Source organism: Heliangelus exortis, chromosome 4 (genome assembly GCF_036169615.1).
Source record: "Heliangelus exortis chromosome 4, bHelExo1.hap1, whole genome shotgun sequence".
In the NCBI taxonomy this organism is placed as follows: domain Eukaryota; kingdom Metazoa; phylum Chordata; class Aves; order Apodiformes; family Trochilidae; genus Heliangelus; species Heliangelus exortis.
The window spans coordinates 12,970,082-12,984,078 of record NC_092425.1 but is presented as its reverse complement, the minus strand read 5'-3'; positions in this window follow the sequence as shown (position 1 = coordinate 12,984,078).

The window sequence follows — 13,997 nt, the reverse complement described above, 5'->3', positions numbered from 1 at the left end:
CTGATAGTGAAGAACTCCAGAAGAACCTCCTGAAACTTGAGGTAGGTCCAACCTGGCACACGGGCTTCAGTATGGATCAGTGTGAATGCTTTACTTTGTTGCTATTTAAAACCTTGGAGAGGCTTTTTATCTTGGACTGTGTGTGCAGCCTGGTGTCCATGGCTCAAGAAATAAGAATTGAGGTGAAGAGTTGATAGAGAGAAGAGCAACTGGAATGATCAAGGTGCTAAAACAGCTCTGTTGTGAGGAGAGAGATCCATGAGCTTGACCATGAGAAAGCTGAAGGGTGTCATGGTTTAACACTGGCCCGGCAATTAAACCGGGTAACAGACTCTCTCTATTAATCTCTCTCTCCTCCCTGATAAGAAAGGAGAGAGAATAAGGGAGAGAAACTTATGGCTTGGAAACTAAACTACACAACTTTAATGAAACAGTAATGATAAATAGGAAAAATTACTAAATATATACAAATATACAAGAAAATGGATACCACATTCCTCCCCCCTTCCCCCCAATAGCTCTCACGTCACCACCGAGGCTGCAGGGCAGCTCTGGGAAAGTCCAGGCTGGACTCCTGGAGTCGGCAGCAGTTGGGAACTGGAGGCAGGAACACACAGATATGGGCTGGCAGGGATCAGGGCCACAGGCAGAGGAATGGATGGAATCCTCCCAGGATGCCGGGGTGAAGGAAGGGAAGCAGGAAAGGCAGGAAGGGCAGGCAGCCGGAAGCTGGAAATCTGGCTTGGCCCTCGTGATCCCTCAAATTTATACTGAGGATGACGTATATGGGATGGAATACTCTGTTTGGTCAATTCTGGCATCTATCTTGTCTGTTCCTCCCCAAAGGAGGGATGCAGGTGGGACCTCTTTATGTTTTCCTCAGAGCTGAGCAGTGTCCTTGGCTCTGCACACCAGTCTCTAGCAGTAACTATAAACATCAAGTGTTATCAGTCCTAGAAGCAGGCACTGTCTGAGAAACTTGCTGTTAATTTCAGCAAGTGCAACTACTTACAAGAGACCTAGCTAAAAGCAAAAGTACAAGACAGAAAATCACCTTTATCCTGGCCCAAACCAAGACAAAGGGGATGGCAGTTTTGGTACACAAAACCATGAAGATAATGAATGAAGTGAATACAGAAAGTTTCTTTCATCAAATCCTGCAATACCAGAGGTGTGGAGCACCCAGAGAAACTGGTACTCCTTTTAAGCAGATAAAAGAAAGCTCTTCACATGGCAGACATTGAGTTTCTGGAACTTGCTGCCATGAGGGACTGTGGAAGCTGATAGTATCAGGAGATCAAAGGAGATAAATTAAATTAAATGACAGCAATTTTATATAAAGAATTTATAAGAATTAGGCAAGTTTCATCCTCTAACATTCCTAATACAATTATTTTGGAAACATGGGAAAGGGGCCACAGATACTGCTTCAAGGTCATGTGCTAACTTCATGTTGCCACGGTCTAAGATGTGCTGCTGAGCTAGGTTGTCCACCAGTGGGACCCAGAAGGGAATTTCATTTATTCTTGTATTGGAAAGCTATTCAGTCAGCTGCAGTGTTGTAAGCTGCTCAGGCCTTTTACATTTATAATAATCTACAGTATATTTATTTTCAAGCATGCAGATGTTTGGGTGTTGAAAGTTTGCTTTGTTTTCAATGAAAGAAAAGAGAGAAAACACATAGTAGCCTTCTCATGGCTAAGGATGATTTTCCATCAGCACTTCCATACATTTTGTTCTTTCAAAACAGATGAAATACGCACAAAATGCAGAAACATTTGCCTCCACTGTGATGTACTGTCCTATTTGTATTTGGCATTGCCTATACCAATACCATTATTTAACTGAATCAGATCTTGAATTAAGTGGCTTTCTCTAAAAAATTACTTCTGTTCCATATTTCCTTCTTAGCCTTCTGCAGCACATTTACTTCTTCTTTAATCATATAATCGTTTGCATTCACTGTTCTGGACCATTATCTGTTATTTCCTTCAGTGGAAAGGCTGGCAGGGTGTTCCATGGAGTTCTGTTGAACTGCACAAGCACCCCCTTATCAGAGGTATTCTGCAGCCAGCTATGTGAAACACTCTGAGATTCGGATGGAATTTATTAACTGTTAAGGGCAATGGCACCAGTGTGAAAGCCAGCCTAAGGCAGTGTGTGAAAACTCTGACAGATGGCAAAAGCTGGCAGTGCTGTTTGCTGCTCTGCTCTGGGAAATCTGAAGCAACTTCAGGTCATCCATCTTAATTTTCAGATAAATGTGGATATATCGTATATCTAAGACAGGGTCTTTTCTGGTCATCTGTTGTTTTTCTTCTGCAGTCAAAAGAAGTGAGAACTGAGTGACACATCCTCTGAAGGCAGCAGTGGCACAGTTGCAGCAAACTGGTGACACCCAAACAGAAGCTGGGAAAGCATTTTCTTCATTCTGAAGAAGAGAGATTTTTCCTCTTAAATATGACAAGATCTAGCTTTATAAAACCTCAGTGTGAGGAAAACATCTGAGAATCTTTACCTTAAATAGGCTGCTAAGGCTCACATGGCTGCAATAGATGTCTCCCTAGGCTCCCATTCACCCATTCTGCTTTACTTTTCATGATCCCATGGACAATTCTTTCATCACAGCTGTCACTGGCCTATAGCATGAAGGTTACTGAGCATAGGCAGCTCTCTAAATTTGAATACCCAGGATACTCCTAAATCTTTCTTTTTTTAAAACATGTAATAGACTTAACATTCCCTTTCTGTGTGGCTGAACTACTTCAACGAGAAAATCTCAAGTTTTTATTTTGCACCTGGTCCCTACAAGATGCAAGTCTCCTTTGCAGCTGATAAATACCCATCTGTGTTTATCTTGGGGAACGCCAGTGATGTGAAGCACCAACACCACTGTTGTCTCAGATTTCAAATACAAAAGTAACATCTTTTTTTCTTATCCAATTTTTTCCTTCCATATAATAATTCTGCTTTGGCATGTTTTCATGCTTAGTATTACTAGAGTATCCAGATGAAGTTTTGGGAGGGAGGCACAGGTGAGAGATAGACTGTGATGACAAATCTCAGAAGTCTGGGTTGTTGGTTTTTTTTTTAACAGTCTCCTGTGAGAGAACATGGGACCTGTTATCACATGTGTAATCCACAAATTACTGCCTGGCTCCATCTTCACTGATCATTGTGGAGGGCCTCAGCTTGCTCATTCCTCCTGCTTCAGGTTTCTTTTTTTTTACTGTGGGCTCCTTTTGTAGTCATTCAATTCCTGTAGCACTTTTAACTAGGAGACTTCCACTACAGGGCTATAAGTTGAGGAGGTTTTGTAGCATGAAACGGAAGGGGGAAAAAAAAGCCTACTATGTACAATAAAAATGCAGCATGTTGTTATCTTAAAATTCAGACTTGAAAAAGATGTATAATGAAATTTTACAGTTCTGCTCAAGTGCTGTTCTGCCTTTTTCTGGCCTTATGCTGAGGAGGTGCTCAGCAGACTTTGTGGTTACCCTGGACTCTGTGGCACTGCCAGCTACCTGAGCAGCTGATTTCCAAAGCTGCTTTATAGCTGAGGTATGGAGCTATAGGAGTCAGGGCTTGGGCTGATTCAGAGGATTTATACTCCATTGGGCAGTGTTTGCAGTACTTGCTGCTAGAAAGAGTGCAAAATACCATCAAAACCTACATTTCTAGTTGCACTTGACTGCTTGCTTGGCTGTATCAGCACGAACTAAGCAAAATAAGGCAACTCACACGACAGAAGTGTTGATGTACTCTGAGAGCCACAAAAGGTCAAAGAACAAAAGAAATCAAATCCCCATTAAAACCACAGCTTTCCACTTCATTTTGCTTTGCATGCTCCTATGTCTAAACTTGAACTTGAAATGCTAGTTTGCAAGTAGCTATACTGTGCATACACAGCTTTTGTCAACTTGTTAATGTTTGTGTTCCGAAGCAAGAGATCTGAAAGGCAAAGAACAACAGATTAAAGCTTATGCAGTGTCAACACTACACTGGGAAAGAATTCTTACCCTCTATCATAGTCTTATCTCAGTGATAATCTGCATGGCCATAGAGAGCTGACTAGGATTTTTTTGTTACACTGTTGCCTTAGTGCTAAGATTTCTTTGATTTTCTGCTGTCAGCTTTACCACCCAGTGTAGATATCCTCGAGCTTTCACAATTGCTGCCTTTCCTGCTAAGAAAACAGAATTTACACGAGTTTCAGTATTTCTTGGCACCCTGCCTCCCACATATAGTTTAGGGTCAAATTTTCAGCCTCTTGGCTTTCCCCGATTTTAAGTATAGTAATAGAGTAATTAGCAAGGAAAAATAAACCTTTTTTTTCCTTTGTTGGGGTATAACTGCCAGACTCTGTAAATGTGCCTTTTAAAGATAGACTGCAAATCATCAGAGAAAAATACATTTCAGAAGAGTTGATCCAAAAACGTGATCTGATATTCATTCAGCTTTGCAAAAACACCTTGTGGAGATCAATATCATGGCAATTCTGTCTTTTAAGGACAGGATGAATGTTTAAGAAAAAGAAGAGAACTTTCTCAAACAAAAGGTTTTGTAAGCTGCCACCCTCCCAGCCTATGTGATGACAAAAGCCTGGAAAAGTCCTGCACTTTGGATGACTTTCACTCTGGGATCCAGATAAAGGGAGGCCCCACTTTCTCACGTAGCTGGTTCTAATCTCTTCTCCCACAGACTCCATCCCACGGGGCCACTCATGCTTAAGCAGCCTTAAGTCTTGGAGCTGTGATAGGATTGTGTTGCAATCTAACTCTGTCAGATTTTGCCCCACTCTTGCATCTGGTATGAGTCCATAACCAAGTCCTTATTGGCAGGAAGGGAAGCAAAGGTTGAGTCCTGTAAGGTGCAAACCTGAACCTGCTGTTCTGAGACATTTCTGGGATTACACATCATATTGCCAGGATTTGGTTCCCAGTTTTCACTTGGCATGAAGGTGTTACCAAATCCATTCAAGCATTCTGGATTGAAATGAAGCATGTATTGTGTGACTTCTGTATTTCTCAGTGGAGAAAAACATTTTCCTGATTACAGAAATTTTCATAAAACTAAGCCTTTGCTCTTCATCTTGAGTTGTGTTTAAAGCCCAGTGGAACTACTGTGTCTTTTGTCCTAGTGATTAGGAACATAGTAGAGACCAAAACCTGATTCCTCTGTATTTTCCTGATTCCTCTGCATTTTAGAGATCTGATCCGACCTGAAAAGTTTTTCAGTGAATTTTCTGAGTGTCTGTTGGAACAGGTTCCACAGAAGAAATACAGAACTATGCACTGCAAAAAACCTCTCGTAATGGTTCCTTCACAACTGTAATTTTCCCTTCCCCTGTAGAGATGTGGCTTATCTACATTAAAATACTATTTAACTGTGGAGGTTTTCAGTCCAGGTGCTTTTCAGTTCACAAGTGTGCTCCAACCATTTCCTTTGGAAAAGGACCACTTTGGCCCAGTTTGCAGCTCTTAATTTTCAGTGGAAATAGGTGATTGCCTCCAGCCTGCACGTACAAATCCAGCTTTCATTATTTCCTTCTGGCTACATTAGGAGATTGCCCAGTCAGTGTGCTGTGTTTTGTGGCAAGTCTCTCACATGATAAATCATGGGCAAAGAAGGGACTAGAAATATAATTTGTGAAGAATCACAGAATCACAGAATGTTAGGGGTTGGAAGATAGCTAATGGAAGATTAGGTAATGTGAGGTTCTATCTAGGTTCTCTCAGTTTGCCCAGCTCCTCCCTAAGTACTAACACTGTTTAATTACACCCCTGGGAATGATTTCATAAAAATGGAAACTTTGAATTATCCACAGTTTTCTTTATTTGTTCCTAATGGGCTTATTCTCATTTATACTGATTTTTTTTTTTTAGTAGGGAATTCTTTACAATAACTAGACTAAGGTTCTTCAGCATGCTTAATGATCCCAATATATATTCTATACTTGCTAAAACAGATAACTTTTCAGAAGCACAGTGGGTAGTAGTGAATTGCTAGATTGTACTTGGTCTGACATGTCTTTCCATTAATTCCAGATATAAAATCTACCCCTCAGAAACATCTTGAAAATAATCTCCAAGGGTTTTGCAAGAACACAAATAAATGAACACCATATACTCTTATCTACATATAAAGTCCTCGTGTGGTTCATGTTATATTAACAATCATTTTCATTTAACAGTCAAGCCAAGTGTTAGTCCTCACTTTTTGCTACTGCAAGTTGTTTTTCACAGAAACCAATTAACAGGTTTCTGTGTAGAAGGATATGATAGAAATTGTGAAAAAGGTTCATGAGGAAGGACATTAGTACTTTCTGGCAAATCGTGCAATTTTGACCTAATACAAATCTGTAAAATAATGCTTTTTTTTGTCTGAGCAAAGTTCTCTATTTCTTTCAGTTTGAAAGCTGTACCTGCTACACTTTACATAATTTATGGGGCAAAGTGGTATGAATCAAGTAAAGTGGGATATTTATGTCAGGAAAAAAAAAAATCCTAAAATCATTCAGCTCAGAATAGTTTCCAGCTAAAACAGGATGTCTATACTGTTTGGATGCCTCCATTTGTTCTAAAAGTCATTCCTCATTTAATATCTGGTAGAACATTCCCTGATGACCTAATGGCAGGAGTCCCAGGGAATATGGTAACGTTGGCTCAGGCTTGTGATGATCCAGGCTCACTTGAGATTTAGCCTGATCTGTGCTTCCCAGCATGGTGTGTTAGATCTCTGATTTCCAAAGAGGAGTAAATCCATTAAGAAATTTACTCCAAATAGGCAATCGAAGCCAAAAAGCAAAAAAGTTTAAAATAATGCAACAAAATGAGTCTAAATATAATAATGAAAAAAATGAATTAATGAAAAAAAAAAAACAGATTTAGAAACTAGGAAACTTTCTTTGAGAAATCTCAGTTTCCTGTGGATGAGTTTTCTCACAGCACACAGATGTTGGGAAACATTTAACATTGTTCAGACCAGTTAAAATAGATCTGACAGGTAAAGCTATCTTCCTGTTTGCTATGAAAACTACATCAGCAATGTGTGTGTGAGGATCACAAGGAATCTGGAGAGCAGAACTTCATTTAATCATAAAATAGAAGTTATTCCTGCCTGGCACAACAGAGGACAATGTAACAAAGGGCAGAAGTAAGCCCTGACTCTGACAGTCCCTCTCATAATACCATTTTCTGTGTTCACTCACTGCTTAATTTGTCTTTTGTTGAAGACAAAGTCTCAGGTACCACAACAAATTAATAAATTAGTTATAAAATCATGCAGTCACACAGTTCTTAAAACAGACACTCATTACCATTTAAGATGTTTTAGTTTCAGTGTGGCACACTGAAACAGTTGGATTCCTTTTGACTTCTCACTTTGTGAGAGTGATACATTTTTTTAAATACTAATTATAAAAGTTTATAGAAACTTAGTGTTACCATTGAAAAATATTTCCTAAAATTCTCTGAGTTAGGGCTAACTTAGGGTCTGATAAGAGCTTTGAAGTCTAATCAACTGAGTGATGACAATAGCTCCATGTGTTACAATACAACTTCAAATCAGCTTTAAAGCTATCATCACAGGATCTCCAGGTGAATACCTGAGCAGTTCCTGAAGCTGAAATCCAATTAGATAAATTTAACACACTTGTAAAATATGAAAACTTTTGATTCATTCTCTGAGGTATGTGAAGCAGCTACTAGTTTTTGGCAGAGAGCATGAATCTTTAATTAGGTCATTCTGATTAGGAGTGGAGGTCTGGAGGGGGTGACATTTAGCAGCTCCTTGTCTCTGGCAGGGGATGTTGGGCTGCAAAGCAAACCCTCCAAGGGACCAGAAGACTCTTAATGATGCCCTGTGTGCTGATGCTCTTGTCAACTCACATTTCCCTTTCATCCCATTTTCTGTGGGTTTCTTCTGTTGTATTTCTACTTGCAGCTGCTTTTTTCTACTGATTATTTTTTGCTGTAGCTCTGAGAGCAGGCAAAAGGGTGTTTCAGGAGTTAGCAATAGCAGTGTTAAGGCACAACATGAGAGCTGTAGGCATTTTGTCTGTCAGGTGATTTATCTACACAGAATTATCTCCTTTACAATGGGCCTGTTCCCTGTAGCTTTGATACAACTCAGAACTTAAGATGTGTAAAATTTCTCACGCATCCAAGACATTCAGCTACATAAGAGAGTATTTCTGAAATATATTTTGTTGTCAAAACAGTAAACTCTAAAAGTTACATGGAATCAGATGGTTTTTACTTGGGTTTTGGAAACACTCCTTAACTTTGAAGCATATTCAAATTAGGATTCAGTTTGCAGACAGCTTGTCCGAGGTCTAGCTTCAGTTTTTTTATACAATTATTGTTCCATGAAATTTTCTTTCTCCCTAAAAGTAGGGTACAAGTACTTAAAATGATAATTGCTTGTTTGTATAAAACATTGTACAAACATTGGCAGAAGGATTGGATTACATTGTAGGGCTGTGGGAATGGATGCTCAGTTCCTGTGCAAGTGCTCAGGTCTCCCACTTCAGGAGCCCTGTACAGATTTGTAAGCTTAGTTAATATCTAGTTGAATATCATTTGTACAGCAATACCTTTTCTTATTTGCATATGTCCCTTGACTCACAGCTGGTAAAATGGTGACTCTTGCCCAAGGTACTTATCTGTGATAACTACATTAAAAATGGTAGCAGAAACACTGTTGAATTATGATTAATTAGGGTTCAGTGCCTGAAAACTTGTCTATTTTTTCCAAGTGTATCAAATAATTTCTCAAAAGCTATTACCTATTTTTTTTTTTTTTGCTTTGCTCAATAATCAAGCTGCTGAATACTATAAAGGGAGCCACATGTAAGACATACAGACTTCCTTCAACATTGTGAATGCATGTTTCCTTCTGGTTTGGTCATAGGTTCAACAAATAAAGAGAGACTTGATGTGAGTTTGAAAAACATATAATTTTGAGGATAAAATTAGTGGTGTTCTTAAAAATCAGATATTTGAGAGACATCTTTTAAATTCAATTGTTCAAAAGACAGAGGTAGAATCCCAGGTAGAGCAATAATTCAAAGACTGGATTTGAAAAATAAAAGAAAACCCAAAGCAGCAAAATGCCCTAGAAAACCAAAAATCCAAAATGACAGAGAGGTAACTATAGGAGTAGTATTAATTTAGTTTATTTTTCTATAGTTCAGCCATTCATAATCCACTATTTGAGCTTTCCAAGCTTGCTTTACAAAAACTTTCAAGTTGACCTCAGTGAAAACACAGATCAGGATGAAAACTAAATAAATCCTTAAATGTCTTTTGACTACTCAACACAGGTGATTGATTCTAAAGATAATCCTTGGTGTAGAATAAAACTGCCATGCAAAATGAGCATCTCTATTTAGGGCACACTGCAATCTTGCTTGTGTCGTAGCATTTGCTGAAGCAGACTGATGATGCTGCAAACCCAGCCTTGCATCCCAGAAAGCCATGGAATTAGTCTTTTTCAGTAGTTCTCCATCCTGAAACTGGAGAATGTTAGGAAATCCTGACTCTGGTTTGGATACTATAGTGCAGCTGTTGAACATAGAAAACTTCCAGAGTACTCCCTGGGAATCAGAGTGGGTGCCATGCAATATTTGAGGTCTCCTTTGCTTTCCCAAATAATTTTCAACGAAGTTGATTTGTGATGAACTTTGAGAGTATAAATTAATTAGGTCTTGGAACAAAATGAACCTTGTTCTATTTTCTCCAGATCTGGTCACAGAAAGCTCAATTGCTTCTATTTTCAAGATAATGCAGGCAATTTTTTTTAGACATTAACAGAACTTCGCCAGAACATATTAAACTAAAAAAGGCTGCTTTGTGCAAGCCCAGCTGCTTGGAGCCATGCCAGCATATATCCTATAGGATTAAATCTTGGGGGGTTTTTCAGGGTAGTGGTATCTAAACTACCATAAGACACACACATAAGGCTTCCTTAATACACAGACTGTCTTCATGGAGCCTGGTGAGTCAGCTCAGCCACAGGAAAATGAGTACCGTAAAGCATTCCTTGAAAACTTTTGCTCACTTAGGCAGAAGTGATGAGTAGAGCTTCTCCTGAGCCTCTTGCTCTTCTGGAAAGCACAGGCAACACTGACTGAAAGACTTTGTAAATCTGATGAATGATTTTGTGTAAATAAAGGAGACATCATGGGCCAGTGAGCTTTCAGTTGCGAGACAAACAACACCAGAACAAAAATCTTCACACAGAGAGATGTACATACCATCCATGTAACCATCCAGCCACACAGGAACTGGGAAATAATTCTTTTTTAGGATGAAGGTGATGTATGGGATTGTTTATCTGGGCTGGGATGCTTGTCCCAGAGTTAGCTCAAAAATGGAACCTAGCAGAAAAGATAAGAGCAAGATTAAAAGCATCTTGACACAACTCAGATGAATGCATTGTGTTGAAAGGCAGGGCCCCAGTACCTGCTGTAGAGAAAGAATTTCTTTCCTAAGAGTAAAAAAGGCAATGAGTAGGAACACTGGAAGATGAGATTGTCCTGAGCCATTTATTTCAGGGACCTGTGGGAGTAGTGGGCACAAGCTGTTAGCTTGCCAGGGGAAGGCTGCTGCCAGCCCATCCCTACCCAGGAGGGACAGAGCAGGTCCAGTGAAATCGAGCTGTGGTGACATAACTTGAAACCAAGTTGTGCAACAACTTGTGCACAACCTGAAACCAAGCCAGCAGTGTCGTGACCAACAGGCAAGTCCATATTGTCACAAGGCAGGTGCCAGCCCAGGCATACCAGACATACAATATAGCATAGGCATGGTATAGCCCAGGCAAAGTCAGATTTTTTCCAGTGAAAGATAGTTTAGGGATGGAGAACATGAAAATACTTAAGCTGCTTTTGGGAGATGATAGTGAAATAAAAATTGAGGGCTTCTCACTGGGAAGGGAGGGAAGAGTCAAGGGTGTGTGCATTCAGGGCAAGGTGGAGCGCAGCATCTTTTGTTTGGCATAGCTGTCTATGGAAGATGTATTTCCTTTAAGGAAAGTTGGAGGTGCAATTATTTTTAAGGCAAATGAGTTTAGGACACAAAGATTTGTTTTCCCTCCTAAGCCTTTCAGTTGATCCTTATCTGCACTTCCTCTCCAGCCATCCTGTATAAAGTGGTTTTCCTCCCATGCTCTGGCCCTGCAGGGCTGGGATGTGGGACTGAGATGAAGCTAAACTGGGGAAATCCAGGAAAAAACAGAAAAAAACCAGAGTAAGATATAAATAAAAGGCTTCTAAGGTGAAGTCATGCTATTGCTGTGGAAGGATTTTCAGTTATGAGAGTGACTGAAAAGCATAATGATTTAAATACACTAAGTATCTGGAGAAACCAAACAGAAGGATAAGGAAAATACTAAATATTTAATAATCATAATATATGTTTAATATAATCTTTCTAAGGATGGGCCATTCTTGATTAGAATTTTGCACCAAATATATATTAATTCAGTATTCTTTTATATTCTTTGGAAATGCAGAACTGTTTGAATTTTTCAGGTTTGCATGCTACGTTTCACACCAAGATAGTGTTCTTGTGGGAAAAATTCAAGACAAGCTAGAAAAATAGTTTGAAAGTTCACCATTGTTTCAAACAGTTCCTCATTGTCTGTGTTTTTTAAACTGGCAAGCCTCCAGTTTGTTCTGACTGGCCTCTGCCTGATACCATCTCACGGGTTTCTTTCTAGCAGTTAAAGTTTAATGAAGATTTTAATCTTTTTCCTCAAAAACCTTGCGGATACCTCTTCTGTCACTGTGGACAGCAGCAACAGCCAGCTTGCCATTCAGGCCTACAGTTTGGTTGTCAAACTCAGCTTTGCAGTTCTGAGCAGCTTATTTAGGCTGCAGCCTGCTCTCTGCCACTCTCAGATGAGCACAAACTCTTACGTGATGCCTGGAGTCCTGAGACACCCTTGTCCCTGGGCTGTGCTTGCTAATGGCAACGTCACCACCTCTGCAGTTATTCATAGTACTGCCAGCAAAGGTTGTGACCATAGAAGCTCTCTTTTTGGATCTTACTAGAAGCCTTCAATTCCCTAATACATCAAATGCAAACATTGTCTCCCCTTTCAAGAACATTTATGGCATATTCCTAGGAAAAGTTCCATCGTGTTCATGCCAAACTCAACAGGCTCTGACCAGCCTGTGGTGCTAGGCTGATTGCCAGAGCAGAAGTGGTGTCACAAGCATTTTCCTACTGTTTTCACTGAGGGTTGCCTCTTATACAGGTCCATAGGTAGCCCTAATTTGGTACTGTACAAAAAGCTAAAATAAATTTGACACTTAGTGGGAGGCATGGAAAGAACAGGACCCAAAACTGGGAATCAAAAAAAACAAAACAAAGAAAAAAAAAAAAAAAAAAGAAAAGTGGTAAACCTTTAGAGAATAAAAGAGAATGACTGATGACTTGATGACTGATTTTTTGCGGTGAGGTTAGTTTAGAAAGGTTTTTTTAGTGCCAGTGGAAATGGAAGTTAACTTTTTGGGTGATTTTGTGATTTCTTTAGTATGGTTGCAGAGATATGAAGAAGTGTGCACTTGCCAACTTGTTTTTTAACTATAACTGTACAAATGGAATGAGTTATAATGCAGAAGACTCACAGAGTAGATGAAATCCAGTCCATAACATGCCTTAAAACCAAGATGGAATGTGAAAAGAAAAATCAATCTATTTTGTGATTAATGAATAATAATTATAACTTGCTAGAATATTCCCACAGTTTATCATAAATGCATAGCTAAATCGCTAAGATATAGTTATTTTGCTCTGTATTCAGTGTGAGACAACTACTGACAAAGGTTGGTCCTTATTTTTTATAAAGCAGCCACCAGACACCAGATTTATGACATGAAAAATGTTTTGAGAAATTATGAGTTTGCAAGCTTAATTGCTTAATTTTGCAAACAAACTGTTAAGATTTCTGGGGTGGTACAGTGATATGTTGGAATGAAAGATCATTTTATTCCAAGAGGAATTTTGCAAATAAGACAACAGCAGAATTGTTTCAGGCAAAGGGAAAAGGTGATTGAGATTTATACAGTTAACTTGTTCTTATGATGCCTTGGTATTTCACTGCATGTGTAGGAGGCTTTGCAAATTCAGTCAACAACAGCCCATATGGCAGAGACTTGAACAGGGCCGAAGGAACTGTTGAGAACATTCCTTTGAATAATAGCTTTCTAATACATCAAGAAATTCAGTAAACATATTATTTGCTGAACACATTTGACAGACTATCTAGTTCTAGAGGGAGTGAAATATGAAATGCAGCTTCAATGCAACCAGTAATTGAAGAGGAATGTGTTAGAAAGGTTATCTTACACATATTAATCAACAAGCTCTCAGCCTGATGTCAGATGGTGTCTAAGTGCTTTGACAAGCACCAATGGTACATTATTTTCTGTGGAAAAAATGAACATAATCTTTGCATACTGCAGGTACTCCTTCATACCCTCCTGCTCACCAGGTCAATTTCTCCTCAGCTTCTTTGTGTCCTTGTGCATGTCAGCATTTGAATTCACCCATAAGCTCTACTCTTTGTGTTAGATTCATAGAATCATCATGGTTAGAAAGGACCTTCAAGATCACCAAGTCCAACTGCCACTCCCACACCATGGTACCCACTAAATCATGGGCCAAGGGCCATACCTACCCATTTTTTAAATACTCCCAGAGACAGCAACTCCACCACCTCCCTGGGTAATCTGCTCTGATGCTTCACCACTCTTTTGGTGAAGAACTTCTTTCTAACATCCAATCTAAATCTCCCCTGGTGCAACTTGCATCCATTTCCTCTTGTTCTGTCACATGGGAGAAGAGGCCAACACGTACCTCACTACAGCCTCCTTCAAGATATAGGGAGAGCAATGAGGTCTGCCCTCAACCTCCTCTCCTCCAGGCTGAACAGCCCCAGTCCCCTCAGCCTCTCCTCCTGAGACCTGTTCTCCAGACCCCTGATAA